The sequence below is a fragment of the Oryctolagus cuniculus genome, chromosome Y (assembly GCF_051225735.1).
Source record: "Oryctolagus cuniculus isolate XC-2025 breed Fujian yellow rabbit chromosome Y, ASM5122573v1, whole genome shotgun sequence".
Taxonomy (NCBI): domain Eukaryota; kingdom Metazoa; phylum Chordata; class Mammalia; order Lagomorpha; family Leporidae; genus Oryctolagus; species Oryctolagus cuniculus.
The window spans coordinates 4,461,783-4,488,474 of NC_142889.1; the positions used below are offsets into that span (position 1 = coordinate 4,461,783).

Sequence of the window (26,692 nt, forward strand, 5' to 3'; positions counted from 1 at the left end):
TGGTGAGTGTCTTTGGGGTCTTGGAATGTTGTAGAATGTTCCAGTATGTTCCAGAGAACCCAGCGAGCGTCCTGGGGGGGTCTGAGACCCTCTGCTGACGTGCTGGAAGTTTCCGCAGCCCCGGTGGGCGCGGGATGTCACGTCAATGTCCGCAGGGCCAGGCCGGCACCAGGACGCCCGTCACACCCAGCCGGGAAACTTCTACTCAGACCTGTATCCCAGAATCCCCCCAGACTCACTTGGTGATGTTCTGGTACATTCTAGAACACCTGGGAAAAATTCTCCAAAAAAATTCTCTTACCTCGTGAAAGGTATGGGCGGCTTCCACATGACAGCGGTAGCATGCAGGTGTCCATGAGAAAAGACCAGACTGTGTCCGAGGAGGAGAAGGAGGAGGAGGAGCTGGAGTCTGAGTCGGATGTGGAGGTGGAATGCGACCTGAGCAACATGGAGATCACCGAGGAGCTGCGCCGGTACTTCGCGACGACGGAGAAGCACCGAGAAGAGCGACGTGAGTGCGCGCCTCTGTCTCCTCATCCCTCCTCTCTGCCCCGACATTTGCACTCTTTCTTCCCCGATATGTAAAGCTGTTTTATAGCTCCTCGTTTGGGGCACAGGTAATATTCCAAATCTGGCCCTAAGGCTGGGAACGGTGATGTAACGTTTCCGTTGTGTTAGCTTCTAGACTTGTTTGAGTTCAAGGGACCTTCAAAAAAATTTATGGAAAAAGGATTGTGAAAAAACTACACATGGACTTCAATCTTTTTTTGCACCAAAATTCCATTTTCTATGAATTTTTTTTTCACAGGCAGAGTGGACAGTGAGAGAGAGAGACAGAGAGAAAGGTCTTCCTTTGCCGTTGGTTTACCTTCCAAGATGGCCGCCGTGGCGGGAGCTGTGCCAATCCGATGGCGGGAGCCAGGTGCTTCTCCTGGTCTCCCATAGGGTGCAGGGGCCAAGCACTTGGGCCATCCTCCACTGCTCTCCCTGGCCACAGCAGAGAGCTGGCCTGGAAGAGGGGCAACCGGGACAGAATCCGGCGCCACGACCGGGACTAGAACCCGGCGTGCCGGCGCCGCAAGGCAGAGGATTAGCCTAGTGAGCCGCGGCACCGGCCTCAATGAATTTTTAAAAGCATGTTTGGCTTCATCTACTTGAAAGGCAGAGCAACAGCAGAGTGGGGGGGAATCTGCTCTCTGCTGGTTACTGGTCCACCCCCCAAATGCACACAATATACAGGGCTGGGCCAGGCCAAAGCCAGAGTGCCCAGGGGACACCCACATTCTGTTTCAGGATGCCAGTTCTAGTCCCGCCTCCACGTCCATTCCAGCTTCTGCTAACGCTCCTGGGAAGGCAGCAGGTGGTGGCCCAAGTCCTTGGGTCCCTGCCACCCACGTGGAAGACCCCAATGGAGTTCCACTCTCCTGGCTTCAGCCTAGCCCAGCCCTGGCTGTTGTGGACATAAGATTGATTGATTGATTTGAGAGGCAGAGTTACGGGGGGGGGTTCTGTCGCTCCCCCTCTTCGTGGAGGAACGACACAGGACCCTGCGCTGTTCTTTCGTCTGCTCGGCCCTCCCCGGGTTTGCTGCTGGTTCTTCCCGGGTTGGCTACTGTCCCTTCCACCTCCGTGGAAGGGCAGTTCCCCCTGCCACATTCCCCACTTCCGCAGGGGGGTGGCACACCGCCGGCCGGCTCTCTGGGGGCTGCACAGGTGTTCCCCTTAGATGTTCCCCTTAGATGTTCCTCTTAGATGTTCCTGGTGCATGCCGTCTCTCTCCTCCTTTATAGTCCTCCTCCGCCAATCCTAACTCGTCTGCCCACACGCCGAGTACGCTGCTCTCCTCCAATCAGGAGCAAGTCCTACAGTTTATTGGCTGAACTGGAGGCAGCTGTGTAGAAGCTGTTTTCTTCTCTCCCAGCGCCATATTGTGGGAGAGCAGATGCATAGAATAAGTCTTAATTCCAGTAACAGTCTAGTCCGAGTTGCTCCCCACAGGTTCCATCCATCCACTGGTTCACTCCCCAGATGGTCACAACCACCAGAGCTGGACTGATCCAAAGCCAGGTGCCAGGAGCTTCTTCTGAGTCTCCCACGCGGGTGCAGGGTCCCAAGGACTTGGGCCATCTTCCACTGCTTTCCCAGGCCACAGCAGAGAGCTGGATCAGAAGTGGAGCAGCTGGGACTCGAACCCGCGCCCATACGGGATGCCGGCGCCACAGGCAGAGGCTTAACGTGCTAACACCACAGCCCCAGGCCTATGTCACAGCTTTTGAAAAAGAAAAATGTTGGGCTTATTCCTGCTGTCCTTATCTACAGGTAGGATGACATGTTTTTCCTGCCAGAGATTGGTACTTTTTTAGTGGAAACTATAAGTAAGCATGAAAGCAAACCACAGTCATCTTAAAGGCCATTTGGAATTTTCTGCTTATTTAAAATAAACCGGGATAATTGTCAATTTTAAAAAAAGTGGTGTGAATGAAATGAAAATAAAATCATGAAATGTGTCCTACAGCCAAAGAACAAAATGCAGGAGGTAAGTTACGGATATGGTTAACAACCAGCCCTCTTCTTCTGTTTTGCCTTTATCAGGTAGGATTCTAAAGATGTAGGTAATAGGCCGGCGCCGCAGCTCACAAGGCTAATCCTCCGCCTAGCGGCGCCGGCACACCGGGTTCTAGTCCCGGTCGGGGCGCCGGATTCTGTCCCGGTTGCCCCTCTTCCAGGCCAGCTCTCTGCTGTGGCCCGGGAGTGCAGTGGAGGATGGCCCAAGTGCCTGGGCCCTGCACCCCATGGGAGACCAGGAAAAGCACCTGGCTCCTGCCATCGCATCAGCGCGGTGCGCCGGCCGCAGCGGCCATTGGAGGGTGAACCAACGGCAAGGAAGACCTTTCTCTCAGTCTCTCTCTCTCACTGTCCACTCTGCCTGTCAAAAAATAAAATAAAAAAATAAATAAAATGAAGTAAAAGTAAGAAAAGAGAGAAGTGAGCTGGGTTCAAGACCATGTCCGCCCTGAGTCGCAGAAACAGGACACACACACCAACCCAGCCTGTGATTGGCCCCCGGGTCTGAGACAGGGGCTGTCAGGGGAGCCTAATGAGGTGGGGTTCTGGCTACAGAGTGACAGGTTCCTGGCCCCCTCAGGGAAAGTCAGGGCAGCCACGCAGGTTAGGCTCTGGTCGAGACTGACAGGTTCCGAGTCCCGTCACAGGTAGGCAGGGGAGCCTAAGGAGGTGGGGTTCTGGCCACAGGTGACAGTTGCGGGTCCATCAAGGGTAGGTAGGGGTGCTGATGGGGTGGGGTTCTGGCTGCAGACTCACCAGTTCCTGGTCCAGTCAGGGACGGGCAGCGTAGCCTACGGAGGTGGGGTTCTGGCCACAGAATGACGACAGGTCTCTGGTCCCATCAGGAGTAGGCAGGGAGCTAAGGACATGGGGTTCCTTCCGCAGACTGACTGACAGATTCCAGGTCCAGTCAGGGGCAGGCAGGGGAGCTAAGGGGTGGAGTTCTGGCCACAGACTGACAGGTTCCTGGTCCAGTCAGGGACAGTCAGAGGAGCCAAGGAGGTGGGGTTCTGGCCACAGACTGACAGGTTCCTGGTCTAGTCAGGGGCAGGCCTGGGAGCTAAGGGGTGGAGTTCTGTCCGCAGACTGAAAGGATCCCAGTCCCATCAGGGGGACTCACTGGAGCCTCAAGGTTGGGGTTCTGGCTGCAGACTGACGGGTTCCCGGTCCCATCAGTGGCAGTCAGGGGAGCCAAGGAGGGTGGTTCTGGCCTCAGAGTGACACGTTTCGGTCCAGTGACGCCAGGAAGGGGAGTTAGCTACGTGTGGTTCTGGCCACAGACTGACAGATTCCTGGTCCGGTATGGTCAGGCAAGGGAGCTAAGGGGGTGGAGTTTTGGCCGCAGACTGACTGGTGCCCGGTCCTGTCAGGAGCACTCAGCAGAGACTAGAGGGTGGGGTTCTGGCTGCAGACTGACAGGTTCCTGCTCCAGTTAGGGGCAAGTCAGGGGAGCAAAGAAGTTAGGGTTCTAGTGGCAGACTGACACATTCCGGGTCCATCTGGGGCGGGAAATGAGCCCAGGAGCTGGGCTTCTAGCCGCAGACTTACAGGTACTGGGTCCAACAGAAGCAGGCAGTGGAGCTAAGGACATGGGGTTCTGGCCGCAACTGACAGGTTCCCAGTCCCGTCAAGGGCAGGCAGGGGAGCCAAAGTGGGTGGGGTTCTGGCCACAGACTCACGGGTTCCATTTCCAACAGGGGTAGGCAGTGGAGCTCAGGATGTGGGGTTTGGCTGCACACTGACAGGTTCCTGGTCCAGTCAGGGGCAATAAGGGGAGCTAAGGACATGAAGTCTGCATGCAGACTGACAGGCTCCTGGTCCCATCAGGGGCAGCCAAAGGAGCTAAGGATGTGGGGTTCTGGCGGCAGACTTTCAGGTTCCATGTCCGTGTGGAGTAGGACAGGGAGGCAGGGTGGTGGGGTTCTTTCTGCAGACTCCAGGTTCCAGGTCTATCAAAGGCAGGCGGGCAGCTAAGGACGTGGGGTTCTGGCCACAGACTGACAGGTTCCCGGTCCTGTCAAGAGCACTCAGTGGAGCCAATCTGGGTGGGGCTTTGGCTGCAGACTGACAGGTTCCGGGTCCAGTCAGGGGCAGGCAGGGGAGCCTAAGGAGGTGGGGTCCTGGCCACAGACTGACAGGTTCCCAGTTCTGTTCGGGGCAGGCAGGGGAGCTAAGGACGTGGGATTCCTGCCGCAGACTGACAGGTTCCAGGTCGAGTCAGGGGCAGACAGGTGAGCCTCTGGTCGCAGACTGACATGACCCGGTGCTGTTAGGGGCAGGCAGGGGAGCCTAAGGAGTTTGGGTTCTGGAGTCAGACTGACAGGTCCCGGTGCAGGATGTCCAGGAAGGGGAGCAGATGGAGTGGGGTTCTGCTCAGAGACTGAGAGGTTCCTGGTCCCATCAGGGAAAGGCAGGGGAGCTAAGGAGGCGGGGTTCTGGACGCAGACTGACAGGGTTTCAGTTCTGTCAGTGGCAGTCAGGGAAGCCATGGAGGTGGGGTTCTGGTCGCAGACTGACAGGTTCCCGGTCCAGAACGGCCAGGCAGGGGAGCTAAGGGGTGGGGTTTTGGCGGCAGACTGACAGGTTCCCGGTCCCATCAGGGGCAGGAAGGGGAGCCAAGGAGGTGGGGTCTGGCCAGAGGCTGAGAGGTTCTGGGTCCATTAGGGGGAAGTCAATGGAACCAAGGATGTGGGGTTCTGGCCGCAGAGTGACGGATTCCACCTCCATCAGGGGCAGGCAGAGGAGCTAAAGCGGTTGGTTTCCGGTCACACACTGACAGGTTCCCATCCTGTCAGGGGCAGTCAGCGGAGCCAATGACGTGGGTTCTGTCGGCAGGCCGACAGGTTCCCGGTCCCATCAGGGCCACTCAGTGGAGACTAAGGGGGTGGGCTCTGGCTGCTGACCGACAGGTTCCTGGTTCCCTCAGGGGCAGGCAGGTGAGCCAAGGACGTGAGATTCCTGCCGCAGATGGAAAGGTTCCCAGGTTTGGCCACAGACGGAAAGGATCCTGGTCCAAAATGTCCAGGCATGAGAGCTAAGGGGGAGTGTCTGGTCGCAGGCTGACAGGTTCCCTGTGCACTACGGCAAGGGGTAAGGTGAAAAGGTCGTTAAGGTGAAGAGGTCATGTCAAGATAGCCACTGAGGGAAAAAGGTCATGCCAAGATGGCCGCTGACCACAGAAATTGCCTGGCACCAGGCCGTGATTGGATGGCTTCTGAAACCACATGACAACAGAGGAAACCACATGACAACAGAGCCTGACTGACAGCCGGCCGTGATTGGATGCTTTCAGAAACCACATGACAACAGAGCCTGACTGATGGCAGGCCGTGACTGGATGGTTTCAGAACCTGCCTGGCACCAAGAGCCTGCCTGGCCACAGGCTGTGATTGGATGGCTTTGGAAACCGCCTGGCCACAGGCTGTGATTGGTCAGGGCCTAGACCGCCCCTTGACTGGATGGGCTGTCTTGGCCATAGAAGCAGCTGTAGCAACTGAAATAAACGAGTCTGCTGGCTGCCCGCCTCAGGACTGCTCTCACCCGCCTCCCGGCGTCCGTGCGGTGACTCCGCACCTCTTGCCCCCACCACGCTCCTCCTCTCAGAACGCATCCTCTCAGGAAGAAATAAACGTCCACAGTTTCTTGGCTCACCCGAGTGCCCCTGACTCGACGAACGGGAACCTGTCAGTCTGTGGCCAGAACCCCACCTTCTTATCTGCTCTGCCTGCCCCTGCTGGACGAGGAATCTTTCTTTCTGCAGCCTGGACCCCACCTCGTCTCCTCTGCCTGCCCCGATGGGACCCGGAACCTCCAAGTCTGCAGCCAGAACCCCACCTCCTCAGCTCCCCTCCCTACCCCAGTGGACCTGGAACCTGTCAGTCTGCCGCTCAAACCACAGCTCATTGGCTCCCCTGACTGCCACTGATGGGACCGGGAAGCTCTCAGTGGACGACCAGAAACCCACCACCTCAGCTCCTCTGCCTGCCCCTGATGGACCCGCAACCTGTCAGTCTCCCGCCAGAACCCCACCTCCTTGGTTCCCCTTCCTGCCCCTGACTGGACCAGGAAGCTGTCAGTCTGCGCCCAAACCCCAAGGCCTTAGCTCCCCTGCCGGCCCACAACTGGACCGGGAATCTGTCACTCTGCCGCCAGAACCCCACCCCCTGGGCAGTCCTGCCTGCCCCAGACTGGACGGGACCCTGTCAGTCTCCCGCCAGAACCCCACCTCCTTGGCTCCCCTGCCAGCTCCTGACTCGGAGCAAAAGCTGCCCGTCGTCAACCAGAACCCCGCATCCCTAGCTCCCCTGCCTGCCCCTGCCTGGACCGGGAACCTGTCAGTCTCCCGCCAGAAACCCACCCCCTTAGCTCCCCTGCCTGCCCCTGATGGGACGGGGAACCTCTCGGTCTGCAGCCAGAAACCCACTCCCTTAGGATCCACTGAATGCCCCTGACTGGATGAGGAACCTGTTAGCTTGTAGGACCCCAAAAGCGGTGTCCTCTTGTGACGACCCCAGAAACACAGACTCCGGACCAGACGATGCAATAGAACAGGAGGTAATTTATTTCATTTGTACAAATGGGCCCCCTACTGCTGCAAGCAGCAAGCAAGTGAGAGGAGCCCCGAGCAGCTATCTCACACAGCTTTTAAAGGGCAAAACCACAAAATTAACATATTATAGGCTGGCGTAAGTTCATTGGATAATTTTCAGTAGCGGGCCTTGTATGGCAGTCTAAAGTGGTAATGTCGGTGGAAAAGTACTAGGTCAAAGGGATACATTAGGGGAGGGGGTTTCTAGGAGAGAGGAATAGGTTGCTATGTGCCTTGTAGCTTTTTTAGTTAACCTTGAGCAAGCGTAGGGAAGGGGCTTATCTACAAGGCAGGTGTTCTGTGTATCTCTGGTTAGTAGCTGACTGCTTTCTCTGTGAACCGGTTTACTCCCCATTTTCCAAGGCCGTCTCTGGAACGGTTTGTCTCAGGAGCCCCATTTTTTTATGGTGGCTCTTGGCTCCTTTCATTCCCCCATTTTCTCTTTGAACTAATTTTAATCCTAAAATTGTGTGCCGTTAATGAGGGGTTTCAATACGGTCACTGGTGGCCAGGGCTTGATACTGTTGCGTGAGGACTAATGCCAATGATCAGCAAGCCAGGCCTTAGCATGTGGGCCCATGGCCAGCCATGGGTTTTTATATATATATATATATATATATATATATATTTTTTTTTTTTTAAATTGAGAATGGCCTCTGTCTTAGGTTGCCCTCAGTCATCTCTGTCCTTACCCGTCATCGGTAACTCTGGCAGCTTGGCCTAGAGCCCTGTCTTAGGTTGGTACAGGATTCTGAGTGTCTTACCCGTCTTTGAGTACCATTCCAGCCCAACATTAGGTGAGAGATGAAACATATAGCCAAATATCAATTATTTTGATTACAAAGGAGGCTTGGTACGAAGTTTTAAATGATGAATCTCAGTCCATTTATACTATAGGGAAGTCAGCATAAAATGCAGAACACACGGAAGACATCCCATATAAAGTGGGAAAAGCAGTAGCAGTCCAGCCAACATTAATAACCAATGAATCCATTGAAACCCTTCAAATGAATAGTGGGTTAGTAATAAACATATGTTGCATTTTACTCTTAAGTTTATCAATAACAGACTCTATATATGGCACATTGTTAGTAATGTTAAAATAACATCCCCCAGGTACAGATTTATAACTTAAATGATCTTTTTAACAGCAAGTAATTGTTAGCTGCATGGCTTAAAAGCACTCCTGAGTGAACTTGATCCAATTTTTTTGGCTATATTGGATAGCACAGTAGCAGTAAGATTGATTGCTTTGGTCACCAAACATGTAAGCCTTCATAGTCCACGATTATTTCCAAAAGCCAGTCCAGGAACACTTACTACTGATGCAGCCATGGCAAGGGCAGTGTCCTCTCCTATTAGGATGATGTTGTTATTGTAGTCTTCAGGTAAAGCACACCACTGCTCTATCCGCTGCTGTAAATACAGATGTTAGCATCAGGGCCACACGGCCCAGGGAGCAATTGCAGAAAGGCATGTTGGTTACATGGAAAAACCCATCCCTTAGGAGCCCTTGTCCCATACCAGTACTGGATCAGGTCCATTCCATTGATTGGTGATAGGATCCCTCCATTTCACCACTGCTCTTTTTACAGCTGTTTTTAAGCAGTTAGAATTTAACAGAGACATCAAGAGAACATAATAGATTACTTTAACTCATTGCTTTAACAGAGGATCAGATTTTGATTTTATGTCAAAGAAAATAACCAAAGATTTCTTCTTCCCATAACATTTTGCGACTTTCTCACACCTTCTGTAACTTGCTCAAACCTTTTTCTTCCCCCCCCTTTTTTTCATTCTAGTATAAACCAGCCATTAAGATAAACAATTTTTACAAATCATATCCTTTTAAAAGTATTTCTTTTTTTTTTAACTTTTTTTTATCAAGAACACGCTTTTATGTTTGTGACCTTTTACATTAAAATGATGGTATCTGGGACTGTAGCAGTCAATGGGAGAGTAACTTTGTTTAATTCCCTGTAATCCACAGTTATTTTTCAGGTTTCATCTGATTTCATAACATGTCAAATTAGATAATTTCTTTTAGTGATTATGGGAATCATCACTTCAGCACTAAGATAATTTTTTACTGTTTTAGATTTTTTTTATGTCCACCTGGAATTTTGTATTGTTTACACTGAATAACCTTAGTTGGCCCTGGCAGCAGTACAGGAGCTTGATATAATTTTTTTTTTCTACCACTATCTAGCAGTTTGACTCCAAAGGGCAGCATTTTCTTTTCCCAATTTACATTTATCTTATACTGTTTTTTCCAATTGCTTACACATGCATCAGTATGCAGATAACAAAATCCATTCTCACCTCCCCAAAGCCTATAGTTTATCCCCCTTTTCCACCGGCACTGATAGCAAAACCTCAATAACTTGTGGAGGCTGTGCACTCTGTAACTTGCCATCCCAATTCTCACTCGATTCTGAGCAGAGAGCCCATTCCTTCACCAAAGAGGCGAACTGAAGGTCTTTCCAGCCAGGAACATCACAGGTTACACATGCAACTTCAGTTTTTCTTTTAAAGAAAGGCATTGCTTTGCATACTTGCAGATCCTGCCAACTATGCCAATTTGTGACAGTAAATTACTTTTTAGCTGTCTGATGTGCACAGACTTAGTTACTTTTAATCTGCAAGAAATACGCTGCAAGCCTTGTAGTGCACACTAAAATTATTTACAGGAAAGATGGTAAAGGAGCATAGATTAACAGAATGTTGCAATAAACATGGCTCCATTGCTTTAATGATACTATGGCAAGATGGTCCACTGATCCCTGTAGGGAGGGCCTGAGGCTGGCCCCGCTTCCAGTTTCCTGAACTCTGTTTTTTTAATGAATTACCTTCTTTATCAGTTTTGGAGTGACATTTATTGGCCCAATGCCTTCCCCTTTAGCACTGGAAGCAAATCCCAGGAAGAGCCTTATTTTGATTTTTGACTTCTGGACAATTTTTGTACATGTCCCTGTTGCCCACATTTATAGCACCCTCATTTATCAGGCATAGCCCTCCTTGATGATTTTTGTAATGACATACCAAGCAGAGCGTCAGGTCCTGAATGTCCTGTTATTAATCCATTTTGTTAATTTCTCATTAAAGGGACTGTCACAGAACACCTCAATCACAGTAGCCAATTGATCATGTCCACGTTGTACTTATGTTTTGTAGAATTTACAGTACTGTGGGCATCACTAGGCAATCTTCACACAGCTCCGGAGAAGGATCCATACTGAGAATTAAACATTATTAGTAATCATCACGGGCACATTTAACATTCAGCTTGACTGTGTGTTCCCCCCGAAACGAAACAGCAGCAACAGAGGCTTGCTCCGTCTCCCCCTAAAAGCCCCCAAGGACAAGGGTGGCTCATTGCCAAGATGTTAGGCAAGCAGTGCGTCCCATCTCGGGTCTTGGCCAGAGAGCCGAGACATGAAGCATGCCCACCTGTTTATCAGAAAACATTCCTTTATCCTCCTCCCCGGGAGCTGGCCAGGCTCCCAAGGAGCAGGAGAAGGTCATTCGGCAGCAAAGTTTCTTGGTTACCAGAGCCAAATCTAGGTACAAGCCTCTCCAGCCCAAAAATTTGTCCCTACATTTGGCCCTAGAGTTGCATTGAGAAGTAGACATAATTAACACATTATAAGAATACAATACACATTTTTTATACAAGTATACATCTAGCAATCAAACACAACAATAAAAACAGAAGGGGGAGACAGTAAGAGATAAAGGACAACAAAAACAGTGACACACAGAACACAAATCACAAGTCGCGCGGCAACAGACCGAGACAAAACCGAAACTATCAGAAGGGAGCGGCAGCCTAGCCAGGCTCTCCCCTGGAAGAAAGGAAATTCCCTCTTTCCCTCCTTCCCAGACCACCACCGGAGCGTTCTCCAGGGTTGAACCAGGAGTCTCAGGACACGTCTGAAATCACAAGCCGCGCAGCAACAGACCGAGACAAAACCAAAACCAAAATTTCAGAAGGGAGCGGCCGTTTGGCCAGGCTCTCCCTTTGAAGAAGGGAAATGCTCTCTTTCCCTCCTTCCCAGACCACCACTGGAGCGTCCTCCAGGGTTGGACCAGGGGCCTCACGACACGTCTGTCTTCCCCTTTGGTCCAGTCAGTACTGAGCCTGTACAGGCGCCCCAGGACGGATTCCACGTCGTCCTGGCAGACAAGGACAAACAGTACAAACCACAGTTACAATAATACACAAGTAAGCAAACTTACCTCCATCTGGCCGATGGAGTGTGGGAGTCTGGGGTCCCCCAAATCCCGGACGAGCCCCCATATGTAGGACCTCAAAAGCGGTGTCCTCTTGTGACGACCCCAGAAACACAGACTCTGGACCAGACGATGCAATAGAACAGGAGGTAATTTATTTCATTTGTACAAATGGGCCCTCTACTGCTACAAGCAGCAAGCAAGCGAGAGGAGCCCTGAGCAGCTATCTCACACAGCTTTTAAAGGGCAAAACCACAAAATTAACATATTATAGGCTGGCATAAGTTCATTGGATAATTTTCAGTAGCGGGCCTTGTATGGCAGTCTAAAGTGGTAATGTCGGTGGAAAAGTACTAGGTCAAAGGGATACATTAGGGGAGGGGGTTTCTAGGACAGAGGAATAGGTTGCTATGTGCCTTGTAGCTTTTTTAGTTAACCTTGAGCAAGCGTAGGGAAGGGGCTTATCTACAAGGCAGGTGTTCTGTGTATCTCTGGTTAGTAGCTGACTGCTTTCTCTGTGAACCGGTTTGCTCCTCATTTTCCAAGGCCGTCTCTGGAACGGTTTGTCTCAGGAGCCCCATTTTTTTATGGTGGCTCTTGGCTCCTTTCAAGCTAGCATCTAGAACCCCCACTCGCCAGCTCCCCACATGCCCCTGACGGTACTTGGAACTGTCAGGCTGCGGCAGGAAACCGGGGTCCTTAGTTCCCCTGCCTGTCCATACTGGGCCGTCCATACTGTCAGGCTGCAGCCAGAACCCCCACCCTCTTAGGCTCCACTGAGTGCCCCTGACAGGACCGGACACCTGTCAGTCAGCACAGAGAACCCCACCTTGTTAGTTCCCCAGCATGCCCCTGAGAGGACTGTGAACTCGTCAGTCTGTGGCCAGAACCCCACATCCTCAGCTCCCCTGCCTGCCCCTGATGGGACCAGGAAACCTCAGTCTGTTCAGAACTCCACCCCCTTAGCTCCCCTGCCTATCCATTCACGACCAGGAACCGGTCAGTCTGCCACCATAACCCCACCCCCTTAAGCTCCACTGAGTACCCCTGACTGGACAGGGAACCTGTCAGTCTGCAGCCAGAACCCCACACCCTTCGCTCCCTCGCGGGTCCACTGACTGAACCAGGAATCTGTCAGTTTGCTATCAAAATCCAGCCCCTTAGCTCTCCTGACGCCCCTAACGGCACCCGGAACCTGCCAGTCTCCCGCCAGAACCCCACCTCCTGGGCTCCCCTGCCCGCCCCTGACGGGCACAGGAACCTGTCAGTCTGCCGCCAGAACTGCACCTGCTTAGCTCCCCTGCCTGCCCCCGAGGAGAATGGGAACCTGTTGGTCTGCGGCCAGAAACCCACGTCTTGGTTCCCTGCCTGCCCCTGACTGGACAGGGAAACTGTCGGTCTGCGGCCCAAACCCCACACCATGAGCTCCCTCGCCTGCCCATGACAGGACCAGGAACCTGTCAGACTGTGACCAGAACCACACCTCCTTAGACCCCTGCCTGTCCCTGATGGGAAGGGAACCTCTCAGTCTGCAGCAGCCAGAAACCACTCCCTTAGGATCCACTGAGTGCCCCTGACTGGATCAGGAACTGTCGCAGAGTGACAGGTTCTGGGTCAGTCAGGGGCAGGCAGGAGAGCTAAGGACTTGGGGTTCCTGCCGCAGACTGACAGGTTCCCGGTCCTGTCAGGGGCAGGCAGGGGAGCCAAAGACGGCGTTTCTGGCCCTAGACTGGCAAGCTACCAGTCCCATCAGCGGCAGGCAGGGGAGCCAAGGAGGTGGGGTTCTGGCCCCAGACGGACAGGTTCCCAGTTCCATCAAGGGCCGGCAGGGGATCCAAGAGGTGGGGTTGTAGTCCTCGACTGTCAGGTTCTCAGGCCAGAAAGAGGCAGTCAGGGGAGCCAAGGAGGTGGGGTTCTGGCCACAGACTGACAGGTTCCTGGTCTAGTCAGGGGCAGGCCTGGGAGCTAAGGGGTGGAGTTCTGTCCGCAGACTGAAAGGATCCCAGTCCCATCAGGGGGACTCACTGGAGCCTCAAGGGTTGGGGTTCTGGCTGCAGACTGACGGGTTCCCGGTCCCATCAGTGGCAGTCAGGGGAGCCAAGGAGGGTGGTTCTGGCCTCAGAGTGACACGTTTCGGTCCAGTGACGCCAGGAAGGGGAGTTAGCTACGTGTGGTTCTGGCCACAGACTGACAGATTCCTGGTCCGGTATGGTCAGGCAAGGGAGCTAAGGGGGTGGAGTTTTGGCCGCAGACTGACTGGTGCCCGGTCCTGTCAGGAGCACTCAGCAGAGACTAGAGGGTGGGGTTCTGGCTGCAGACTGACAGGTTCCTGCTCCAGTTAGGGGCAAGTCAGGGGAGCAAAGAAGTTAGGGTTCTAGTGGCAGACTGACACATTCCGGGTCCATCTGGGGCGGGAAATGAGCCCAGGAGCTGGGCTTCTAGCCGCAGACTTACAGGTACTGGGTCCAACAGAGGCAGGCAGTGGAGCTAAGGATGTGGGGTTCTGGCTGCACACTGACAGGTTCCCGGTCCAGTCAGGGGCAGGAAGGGCAGCTAGGGACATGGGGTTCTGGCCGCAACTGACAGGTTCCCAGTCCCGTCAAGGGCAGGCAGGGGAGCCAAGTGGGTGGGGTTCTGGCCACAGACTCACGGGTTCCATTTCCAACAGGGGTAGGCAGTGGAGCTAAGGATGTGGGGTTTGGCTGCACACTGGCAGGTTCCTGGTCCAGTCAGGGACAATAAGGGGAGCTAAGGACAGCAAGTCTGCATGCAGACTGACAGGCTCCTGGTCCCATCAGGGGCAGCCAAAGGAGCTAAGGATGTGGGGTTCTGGCGGCAGACTTTCAGGTTCCATGTCCGTGTGGAGTAGGACAGGGAGGCAGGGTGGTGGGGTTCTTTCTGCAGACTACAGGTTCCAGGTCTATCAAAGGCGGGCGGGCAGCTAAGGACGTGGGGTTCTGGCCACAGACTGACAGGTTCCCGGTCCTGTCAAGAGCACTCAGTGGAGCCAAGCTGGGTGGGGCTTTGGCTGCAGACTGACAGGTTCCTGGTCCAGTCAGGGGCAGGCAGGGGAGCCTAAGGAGGTGGGGGGACCGGGCCACAGACTGACAGGTTCCCAGTTCTGTTCGGGGCAGGCAGGGGAGCTAAGGACGTGGGATTCCTGCCGCAGACTGACAGGTTCCAGGTCGAGTCAGGGGCAGACAGGTGAGCCTCTGGTCGCAGACTGACATGACCCGGTGCTGTTAGGGGCAGGCAGGGGAGCCTAAGGAGTTTGGGTTCTGGAGTCAGACTGACAGGTCCCGGTGCAGGATGTCCAGGAAGGGGAGCAGATGGAGTGGGGTTCTGCTCAGAGACTGAGAGGTTCCTGGTCCCATCAGGGAAAGGCAGGGGAGCTAAGGAGGCGGGGTTCTGGACGCAGACTGACAGGGTTTCAGTTCTGTCAGTGGCAGTCAGGGAAGCCATGGAGGTGGGGTTCTGGTCGCAGACTGACAGGTTCCCAGTCCAGAACGGCCAGGCAGGGGAGCTAAGGGGTGGGGTTTTGGCGGCAGACTGACAGATTCCCGGTCCCATCAGGGGCAGGAAGGGGAGCCCAAGGAGGTGGGGTCTGGCCAGAGGCTGAGAGGTTCTGGGTCCATTAGGGGGAAGTCAGTGGAACCAAGGATGTGGGGTTCTGGCCGCAGAGTGACGGATTCCACCTCCATCAGGGGCAGGCAGAGGAGCTAAAGCGGTTGGTTTCCGGTCACACACTGACAGGTTCCCATGCTGTCAGGGGCAGTCAGCGGAGCCAATGACGTGGGTTCTGTCGGCAGGCCGACAGGTTCCCGGTCCCATCAGGGCCACTCAGTGGAGACTAAGGGGGTGGGCTCTGGCTGCTGACCGACAGGTTCCTGGTCCCCTCAGGGGCAGGCAGGTGAGCCAAGGACGTGAGATTCCTGCCGCAGATGGAAAGGTTCCCAGGTTTGGCCACAGACGGAAAGGATCCTGGACCACAACGTCCAGGCATGAGAGCTAAGGGGGAGTGTCTGGTCGCAGGCTGACAGGTTCCCTGTGCACTATGGCAAGGGGTAAGGTGAAAAGGTCGTTAAGGTGAAGAGGTCCTGTCAAGATAGCCACTGAGGGAAAAAGGTCATGCCAAATGGCCGCCGAGGAGGAAAGGTCATGCCAAGATGGCCGCTGACCACAGAAATTGCCTGGCACCAGGCCGTGATTGGATGGCTTCTGAAACCACATGGCAACAGAGGAAACCACATGACAACAGAGCCTGACTGACAGCCAGCCGGCCGTGATTGGATGCTTTCAGAAACCACATGACAACAGAGCCTGACTGATGGCGGGCCGTGACTGGATGGTTTCAGAACCTGCCTGGCACCAAGAGCCTGCCTGGCCACAGGCTGTGATTGGATGGCTTTGGAAACCGCCTGGCCACAGGCTGTGATTGGTGAGGGCCTAGACCGCCCCTTGACTGGATGGGCTGTCTTGGCCATAGAAGCAGCTGTAGCAACTGAAATAAACGAGTCAGTCTGCTGGCTGCCCGCCTCAGGACTGCTCTCACCCGCCTCCCGGCGTCCGTGCGGTGACTCCGCACCTCTTGCCCCCACCACGCTCCTCCTCTCAGAACGCATCCTCTCAGGAAGAAATAAACGTCCACAGTTTCTTGGCTCACCCGAGTGCCCCTGACTCGCCGAACGGGAACCTGTCAGTCTGTGGCCAGAACCCCACCTCCTTATCTGCTCTGCCTGCCCCTGCTGGACGAGGAATCTTTCCTTCTGCAGCCTGGACCCCACCTCGTCTCCTCTGCCTGCCCCGATGGGACCCGGAACCTCCAAGTCTGCAGCCAGAACCCCACCTCCTCAGCTCCCCTCCCTACCCCAGTGGACCTGGAACCTGTCAGTCTGCCGCTCAAACCACAGCTCACTGGCTCCCCTGACTGCCACTGACGGGACCGGGAAGCTCTCAGTGCATGACCAGAAACCCACCACCTCAGCTCCTCTGCCTGCCCCTGATGGACCCGCAACCTGTCAGTCTCCCGCCAGAACCCCACCTCCTTGGGTCCCCTTCCTGCCCGACTGGACCAGGAACCTGTCAGTCTGCGCCCAAACCCCAAGGCCTTAGCTCCCCTGCCGGCCCACAACTGGACCGGGAAACTGTCACTCTGCCGCAAGCACCCCACCCCCTTGGCGGTCCTGCCTGCCCCAACTGGACGGGACCCTGTCAGTCTCCCGCCAGAACCCCACCTCCTTGGCTCCCCTGCCAGCTCCTGACTCGGACCAAAAACTGCCCGTCGTCAACCAGAACCCCGCATCCCTAGCTCCCCTGCCTGCCCCTGCCTGGACCGGGAACCTGTCAGTCTCCCGCCAGAACCCCACCCCCTTAGCTCCCCTGCCTGCCCCTGCCTGGAACGGGATCCTGTCAGTCTCCCGCCTAAACCCCAGCCCCTCGGCGCTCCTTCTGCCCCTGATTGGACGGGGAACCTGTCAGTCTCCCGCCAGAAACCCACCCCCTTAGCTCCCCTGCCTGCCCCTGACTGGACCGGGAAACTGTCAGTCTCCCGCCAGAAACCCACCCCCTTAGCTCCCCTGCCTTCCCCTGCCTGGACCGCGAACCTGTCAGTCTCCCGCCAGAAACCCACCCCTTTAGGCTCCACTGTCTGCCCCTGATTGGACCGCGATCCTGTCAGTCTCCCGCCTAAACCCCACCCCCTCGGCGCTCCTTCTGCCCCTGACTGGACGGGGAACCTGTCAGTCTCCCGCCAGCACCCCACCCCTTTAGCGTTCCCCTGCCTGCCCCTGACTGGACGGGGAACCTGTCAGTCTCCCGCCTAAACCCCACCCCCTTGGCGGTGCTGCCTGCCCCTGACTGGACCGGGATCCTGTCAGTCTCCCGCCATCACCCCACCCCCTCGGCGCTCCTTCTGCCCCTGACTGGACGGGGATCCTGTCAGTCTCCCGCCAGCACCCCACCCCCTTGGCGCTCCTTCTGCCCCTGACTGGACCGGGAATCTGTCAGTCTCCCGCCAGCACCCCACCCCCTTGGCGCTCCTTCTGCCCCTGACTGGACCGGGAATCTGTCAGTCTCCCGCCAGCACCCCACCCCCTTAGCGCTTCTGCTGCCCCTAACGCGACCCGGAAGCTGCCCGAGGGCGCCTCCTCCCGCCCTCTGCACTGCCGCTAATGACTTTTTCCAGTGCGCGCTCAGAACGCCACCTCCTTCCTCGCCGGTGGCTGCCTGGCCTCCCTGGACGAGTGAGGCGCAGGTCTAGGTTCAGAACCTCGCCCTCTGCCCGGCCCTGACTGGCTCTGCTGGATGAGGAGGAACAGTCCGGCCTGTCCCGCCCGTGCTGGGCGCGGGCAGGCAGCGTCGCAGAAGACAGGTTCTGGGCTCCTCCTGCGCGTTCCTCCTCCCAGACAAGGGCAGGCAGGGCCAAGCTACAGGGCGAGGTTCTGGCGGACGGACAGGCGGGTACGCGCCCGCTCAGGGGCTGCCAGGGACGTGCGGGACCCAGACCCGAAGCTGCCCCGTCCGGTCCGAGCTGGACATGGGCGGGACGACTGCCGCGTGGTGCGCGCAGACGTCACTTCCCGCGTCCAGTCAGGAGCCGCGAGGGGCGTGGCTCGAGGCGGTTCCTTTCCACACCATTTCCGCCCCGAGCCGCAGAAACAGGGCGACACAACCACTCAGCATCTGATTGGCAACGGAGTCTGAGACCGCGTGAAGCCAATGGCTGCCCGACCTGTCACTCAGACGAGCCCAGCCGCAGAGCGCCCTGCCGCTGAGGCTTTGGGGAGTTGAAGTCTCCCCGGTCCACCCTGTCCAAGCATAGGGCGGCTGGACAATGTGAAATCAGAAAATATGGCCCACAGGTGACAGACGAAAAATGATCATTTAGGTCAGGAAAATTAGGCCTCAGAGCTTTTTTTCAAAGAAGAGAAAGAAGACAGCTGGGTTGAAACACGGTTCCTTTCCACACCATTTCCGCCCCGAGCAGACGCCTCCGAAACAGGAAGCACACACACACCCCACGTCTGAGTGGTCCGGAGTCTGAGACCGGGGAAGCCATTGGGTGGGCTACCTGTCACTCAGGCCAGTACAGCCCACACGTAGAGCGTCGCCGCCGCCGCTGAGGCTTCGGGGAGGTGGAAGTCTCCCCGCCCCGCTCTGTGCAAGCCTAACGTGGCTGGACAATGTGAAACCAGGGAATATGGCCCAGAGATGATAAAAGAAAAATGATAACTTAGGTCAGGAAAATTAGATCATAGAGCCTTTTTTTTTTTTTCCAAGAAAGGGAGAGATCTGTGTTGAAACGTGGTTCCTTTCAAGACCATGTCTGCCCCGAGTCGCAGAAACAGGACGCACACACCAACCCGGCCTGTGATTGGCCCCCGGGTCTGAGACAGGGGGAAGCCATTGGCTGCCCGACGTGTCACCCAGGCGAGTCCAGCCCAGACGCAAAGCGACGCTCTCGCTGAGCCGTTTGGGAGTTGTAGTCTTCCCGCTCCTCCCTGTCCAAGCCTACTGTGGCTGGACGGTGTGAAACCAGGACATATGGCCCACAGATGATAGAAGCAAAATGATAATTTCGGTCAGCAAAATTAGATCAAGGAGCTTTTTCTAAAAGAAAAGAGAGAAGAGAGCTGTGTGGAATCGCGGTTCAACACCACTTCCGCCCCGAGCCGCTGAAACAGGAAGCACACGCCCGCCCAGCGTCTGATTGGTCCCCGCGTCTGAGACGGGGGGAGCCATTGGCTGTGAACTCGTCATTCTGCGCCCAGAACCCCACCCCCTGAGGCTCCACTGCCTGCTCTCGACTGGACGGGGAACCTGTCAGTCTGCCGCCAGGACCGCACCCCCTTAGCTCCCCTGCCTGCCCCTGATGGGACGGGGAACCTCTCGGTCTGCAGCCAGAAACCCACTCCCTTAGGATCCACTGAATGCCCCTGACTGGATGAGGAACCTGTTAGCTAGCATCTAGAACCCCCACTCGCCAGCTCCCCACATGCCCCTGACGGTACTTGGAACTGTCAGGCTGCGGCAGGAAACCAGGGTCCTTAGTTCCCCTGCCTGTCCATACTGGGCCGTCCATACTGTCAGGCTGCAGCCAGAACCCCCACCCTCTTAGGCTCCACTGAGTGCCCCTGACAGGACCGGACACCTGTCAGTCAGCACAGAGAACCCCACCTTGTTAGTTCCCCAGCATGCCCCTGAGAGGACTGTGAACTCGTCAGTCTGTGGCCAGAACCCCACATCCTCAGCTCCCCTGCCTGCCCCTGATGGGACCAGGAAACCTCAGTCTGTTCAGAACTCCACCCCCTTAGCTCCCCTGCCTATCCATTCACGACCAGGAACCGGTCAGTCTGCCACCATAACCCCACCCCCTTAAGCTCCACTGAGTACCCCTGACTGGACAGGGAACCTGTCAGTCTGCAGCCAGAACCCCACACCCTTCGCTCCCTCGCGGGTCCACTGACTGAACCAGGAATCTGTCAGTTTGCTATCAAAATCCAGCCCCTTAGCTCTCCTGACGCCCCTAACGGCACCCGGAACCTGCCAGTCTCCCGCCAGAACCCCACCTCCTGGGCTCCCCTGCCCGCCCCTGACGGGCACAGGAACCTGTCAGTCTGCCGCCAGAACTGCACCTGCTTAGCTCCCCTGCCTGCCCCCGAGGAGAATGGGAACCTGTTGGTCTGCGGCCAGAAACCCACGTCTTGGTTCCCTGCCTGCCCCTGACTGGACAGGGAAACTGTCGGTCTGCGGCCCAAACCCCACACCATGAGCTCCCTCGCCTGCCCATGACAGGACCAGGAACCTGTCAGACTGTGACCAGAACCACACCTCCTTAGACCCCTGCCTGTCCCTGATGGGAAGGGAACCTCTCAGTCTGCAGCAGCCAGAAACCACTCCCTTAGGATCCACTGAGTGCCCCTGACTGGATCAGGAACTGTCGCAGAGTGACAGGTTCTGGGTCAGTCAGGGGCAGGCAGGAGAGCTAAGGACTTGGGGTTCCTGCCGCAGACTGACAGGTTCCCGGTCCTGTCAGGGGCAGGCAGGGGAGCCAAAGATGGCGTTTCTGGCCCTAGACTGGCAAGCTACCAGTCCCATCAGCGGCAGGCAGGGGAGACAAGGAGGTGGGGTTCTGGCCCCAGACTGACAGGTTCCCAGTTCCATCAAGGGCCGGCAGGGGATCCAAGAGGTGGGGTTGTAGTCCTCGACTGTCAGGTTCTCAGGCCAGAAAGAGGCAGTCAGGGGAGCCAAGGAGGTGGGGTTCTGGCCACAGACTGACAGGTTCCTGGTCTAGTCAGGGGCAGGCCTGGGAGCTAAGGGGTGGAGTTCTGTCCGCAGACTGAAAGGATCCCAGTCCCATCAGGGGGACTCACTGGAGCCTCAAGGGTTGGGGTTCTGGCTGCAGACTGACGGGTTCCCGGTCCCATCAGTGGCAGTCAGGGGAGCCAAGGAGGGTGGTTCTGGCCTCAGAGTGACATGTTTCGGTCCAGTGACGCCAGGAAGGGGAGTTAGCTACGTGTGGTTCTGGCCACAGACTGACAGATTCCTGGTCCAGTATGGTCAGGCAAGGGAGCTAAGGGGGTGGAGTTTTGGCCGCAGACTGACTGGTGCCCGGTCCTGTCAGGAGCACTCAGCAGAGACTAGAGGGTGGGGTTCTGGCTGCAGACTGACAGGTTCCTGCTCCAGTTAGGGGCAAGTCAGGGGAGCAAAGAAGTTAGGGTTCTAGTGGCAGACTGACACATTCCGGGTCCATCTGGGGCGGGAAATGAGCCCAGGAGCTGGGCTTCTAGCCGCAGACTTACAGGTACTGGGTCCAACAGAGGCAGGCAGTGGAGCTAAGGATGTGGGGTTCTGGCTGCACACTGACAGGTTCCCGGTCCAGTCAGGGGCAGGAAGGGCAGCTAAGGACATGGGGTTCTGGCCGCAACTGACAGTTTCCCAGTCCCGTCAAGGGCAGGCAGGGGAGCCAAAGTGGGTGGGGTTCTGGCCACAGACTCACGGGTTCCATTTCCAACAGGGGTAGGCAGTGGAGCTAAGGATGTGGGGTTTGGCTGCACACTGGCAGGTTCCTGGTCCAGTCAGGGGCAATAAGGGGAGCTAAGGACAGGAAGTCTGCATGCAGACTGACAGGCTCCTGGTCCCATCAGGTGCAGCCAAAAGAGCTAAGGATGTGGGGTTCTGGCGGCAGACTTTCAGGTTCCATGTCCGTGTGGAGTAGGACAGGGAGGCAGGGTGGTGAGGTTCTTTCTGCAGACTCCAGGTTCCAGGTCTATCAAAGGCAGGCGGGCAGCTAAGGACGTGGGGTTCTGGCCACAGACTGACAGGTTCCCAGTCCTGTCAAGAGCACTCAGTGGAGCCAAGCTGGGTGGGGCTTTGGCTGCAGACTGACAGGTTCCTGGTCCAGTCAGGGGCAGGCAGGGGAGCCTAAGGAGGTGGGGGGACCGGGCCACAGACTGACAGGTTCCCAGTTCTGTTCGGGGCAGGCAGGGGAGCTAAGGACGTGGGATTCCTGCCGCAGACTGACAGGTTCCAGGTCGAGTCAGGGGCAGACAGGTGAGCCTCTGGTCGCAGACTGACATGACCCGGTGCTGTTAGGGGCAGGCAGGGGAGCCTAAGGAGTTTGGGTTCTGGAGTCAGACGGACAGGTCCCGGTGCAGGATGTCCAGGAAGGGGAGCAGATGGAGTGGGGTTCTGCTCGGAGACTGAGAGGTTCCTGGTCCCATCAGGGAAAGGCAGGGGAGCTAAGGAGGCGGGGTTCTGGACGCAGACTGACAGGGTTTCAGTTCTGTCAGTGGCAGTCAGGGAAGCCATGGAGGTGGGGTTCTGGTCGCAGACTGACAGGTTCCCGGTCCAGAACGGCCAGGCAGGGGAGCTAAGGGGTGGGGTTTTGGCGGCAGACTGACAGGTTCCCGGTCCCATCAGGGGCAGGAAGGGGAGCCAAGGAGGTGGGGTCTGGCCAGAGGCTGAGAGGTTCTGGGTCCATTAGGGGGAAGTCAGTGGAACCAAGGATGTGGGGTTCTGGCCGCAGAGTGACGGATTCCACCTCCATCAGGGGCAGGCAGAGGAGCTAAAGCGGTTGGTTTCCGGTCACACACTGACAGGTTCCCATGCTGTCAGGGGCAGTCAGCGGAGCCAATGACGTGGGGTTCTGTCAGCAGGCTGACAGGTTCCCGGTCCCGTCAGGGCCACTCAGTGGAGACTAAGGGGGTGGGCTCTGGCTGCTGACCGACAGGTTCCTGGTCCCCTCAGGGGCAGGCAGGTGAGCCAAGGACGTGAGATTCCTGCCGCAGATGGAAAGGTTCCCAGGTTTGGCCACAGACGGAAAGGATCCTGGACCAAAATGTCCAGGCATGAGAGCTAAGGGGGAGTGTCTGGTCGCAGGCTGACAGGTTCCCTGTGCACTATGGCAAGGGGTAAGGTGAAAAGGTCGTTAAGGTGAAGAGGTCCTGTCAAGATAGCCACTGAGGGAAAAGGTCATGCCAAGATGGCCGCCGAGGAGAAAAGGTCATGCCAAGATGGCTGCTGACCACAGAAATTGCCTGGCACCAGGCCGTGATTGGATGGCTTCTGAAACCACATGGCAACAGAGGAAACCACACGACAACAGAGCCTGACTGACAGCCGGCCGTGATTGGATGCTTTCAAAAACCACATGACAACAGAGCCTGACTGATGGCGGGCCGTGACTGGATGGTTTCAGAACCTGCCTGGCACCAAGAGCCTGCCTGGCCACAGGCTGTGATTGGATGGCTTTGGAAACCGCCTGGCCACAGGCTGTGATTGGTCAGGGCCTAGACCGCCCCTTGACTGGATGGGCTGTCTTGGCCATAGAAGCAGCTGTAGCAACTGAAATAAACGAGTCAGTCTGCTGGCTGCCCGCCTCAGGACTGCTCTCACCCGCCTCCCGGCGTCCGTGCGGTGACTCCGCACCTCTTGCCCCCACCACGCTCCTCCTCTCAGACCGCATCCTCTCAGGAAGAAGTAAACGTCCACAGTTTCTTGGCTCACCCGAGTGCCCCTGACTCGACGAACGGGAACCTGTCAGTCTGTGGCCAGAACCCCACCTCCTTATCTGCTCTGCCTGCCCCTGCTGGACGAGGAATCTTTCTTTCTGCAGCCTGGACCCCACCTCGTCTCCTCTGCCTGCCCCGATGGGACCCGGAACCTCCAAGTCTGCAGCCAGAACCCCACCTCCTCAGCTCCCCTCCCTACCCCAGTGGACCTGGAACCTGTCAGTCTGCCGCTCAAACCACAGCTCACTGGCTCCCCTGACTGCCACTGACGGGACCGGGAAGCTCTCAGTGTACGACCAGAAACCCACCACCTCAGCTCCTCTGCCTGCCCCTGATGGACCCGCAACCTGTCAGTCTCCCGCCAGAACCCCACCTCCTTGGGTCCCCTTCCTGCCCCTGACTGGACCAGGAACCTGTCAGTCTGCGCCCAAACCCCAAGGCCTTAGCTCCCCTGCCGGCCCACAACTGCACCGGGAAACTGTCACTCTGCCGCCAGCACCCCACCCCCTTGGCGGTCCTGCCTGCCCCAGACTGGACGGGACCCTGTCAGTCTCCCGCCAGAACCCCACCTCCTTGGCTCCCCTGCCAGCTCCTGACTCGGACCAAAAGCTGCCCGTCGTCAACCAGAACCCCGCATCCCTAGCTCCCCTGCCTGCCCCTGCCTGGACCCGGAACCTGTCAGTCTCCCGCCAGAACCCCACCCCCTTAGCTCCCCTGCCTGCCCCTGATTGGACCGGGATCCTGTCAGTCTCCCGCCTAAACCCCAGCCCCTCGGCGCTCCTTCTGCCCCTGACTGGACGGGGAACCTCTCAGTCTCCCGCCAGAAACCCACCCCCTTAGCTCCCCTGCCTGCCCCTGCCTGGACCGGGAACCTGTCAGTCTCCCGCCAGAAACCCACCCCTTTAGGCTCCACTGCCTGCGCTGATTGGACCGGGATCCTGTTAGTCTCCCGCCTAAATCCCAGCCCCTCGGCCCTCCTTCTGCCCCTGACTGGACGGGGAACCTGTCAGTCTCCCGCCTAAACCCCACCCCCTTTGCGCTGCTGCCTGCCCCTGACTGGACCGGGATCCTGTCAGTCTCCCGCCAGCACCCCACCCCCTTGGAGCTCCTTCTGCCCCTGACTGGACGGGACCCTGTCAGTCTCCCGCCAGAACCCCACCTCCTTGGCTCCCCTGCCAGCTCCTGACTCGGACCAAAAGCTGCCCGTCGTCAACCAGAACCCCGCATCCCTAGCTCCCCTGCCTGCCCCTGCCTGGACCAGGAACCTGTCAGTCTCCCGCTAGAACCCCACCCCCTTAGTTCCCCTGCCTGCCCCTGATTGGACTGGGATCCTGTCAGTCTCCCGCCTAAACCCCAGCCCCTCGGCGCTCCTTCTGCCCCTGAGTGGACGGGGAACCTGTCAGTCTCCCGCCAGAAACCCACCCCCTTAGCTCCCCTGCCTGCCCCTACCTGGACCGGGAACCTGTCAGTCTCCCGCCAGAAACCCACCCCCTTAGCTCCCCTGCCTGCCCCTGATTGGACCGGGATCCTGTCAGTCTCCTGCCAGCACCCCACCCCCTTGGCGCTGCTTCTGCCCCTGACTGGACCGGGAAGCTGTCAGTCTCCCGCCTAAACCCCACCCCCTTAGCGCTCCTGCTGCCCCTAACGCGACCCGGAATCTGCCGGAGGGCGCCTCCTCCCGCCCTCTGCACTGCCGCTAATGACTTTTTCCAGTGCGCGCTCAGAACGCCACCTCCTTCCTCGCCGGTGGCTGCCTGGCCTCCCTGGACGAGTGAGGCGCAGGTCTAGGTTCAGAACCTCGCCCTCTGCCCGGCCCTGACTGGCTCTGCTGGATGAGGAGGAACAGTCAGGCCTGTCCCGCCCGTGCTGGGCGCGGGCAGGCAGCGTCGCAGAAGACAGGTTCTGGGCTCCTCCTGCGCGTTCCTCCTCCCAGACAAGGGCAGGCAGGGCCAAGCTACAGGGCGAGGTTCTGGCGGACGGACAGGCGGGTACGCGCCCGCTCAGGGGCTGCCAGGGACGTGCGGGACACAGACCCGAAGCTGCCCCGTCCGGTCCGAGCTGGACATGGGCGGGACGACTGCCGCGTGGTGCGCGCAGACGTCACTTCCCGCGTCCAGTCAGGAGCCGCGAGGGGCGTGGCTCGAGGCGGTTCCTTTCCACACCATTTCCGCCCCGAGCCGCAGAAACAGGGCGACACAACCACTCAGCATCTGATTGGCAACGGAGTCTGAGACCGCGTGAAGCCAATGGCTGCCCGACCTGTCACTCAGACGAGCCCAGCCGCAGAGCGCCCTGCCGCTGAGGCTTTGGGGAGTTGTAGTCTCCCCGGTCCACCCTGTCCAAGCAGAGGGTGGCTGGGCAATGTGAAACCAGGAAATATGGCCCACAGATGATAAAAGGAAAATGATAGCTCAGGTCAGGAAAATTAGGCCTCAGAGCTTTTTTTCAAAGAAGAGAAAGAAGACAGCTGGGTTGAAACACGGTTCCTTTCCACACCATTTCCGCCCCGAGCAGACGCCTCCGAAACAGGAAGCACACACCCACCCCACGTCTGAGTGGTCCGGAGTCTGAGACCGGGGAAGCCATTGGGTCGGCTACCTGTCACTCAGGCCAGTACAGCCCACACGTAGAGCGTCGCCGCCGCCGCTGAGGCTTCGGGGAGGTGTAGTATCCCCGCCCGGCTCTGTGTAAGCCGGAGGGAATCCATAGACTCGGATGGAGCCTTAGGAACCCAGATAGAGCCTTAGGAACTCGGATGGAGTCTTAGGGACCCGGATGGAGTTCAGAGACTCGGATGGAGCCTTAGGTACCCGGAAGGAGCCTTGAGACCCGGATGCAGCCAGAGACTCGCATGGAGCCCAGAGAACCCGATGGAATCCAGAGACCTGGAGGTGGCCCTGGGGACCCGGATGTGGCAATGGGGACTTGGATGTGGCCCGGAGACCCTGGTGGAGCCCAGAGACCTCGATGGAGCCTTAGGGACCTGGATTGATCCTAGAGACTCGGAGGGAGCCTTATACACAAGATGGAGCCTTAAGAACCCGGATGGAGCGCAGAGAGTCGGATGGAGTCCAGAGATTCGAATGGAGCCCAGAGACCCAGATGGACACCAGAGACCCGGATGGAGCCCAGAGACTCGTATGGAGCCCTGAGACTAGGATGGAGCCCAGAGAAGAGGATGGAGCCTTAGGGACCCGGATGTAGCTCAGAGACCTGGAGAGAGCCCAGAGACTCGAATGGAGCTCAGAGAGCCCGATGTGGCCCAGAGACCCGGATGGAGCCCAGAGATCCGGAT

The 26,692-nt window shown here is 57.2% G+C and overlaps 1 pseudogene; it reads left to right on the forward strand.

Moving 5' to 3' along the window:
• The first annotated feature begins 342 nt into the window (after positions 1-342).
• LOC149119135 (heat shock transcription factor, Y-linked-like) overlaps positions 343-26,692 on the forward strand; it is an 80,979-nt pseudogene continuing 54,629 nt past the window's right edge.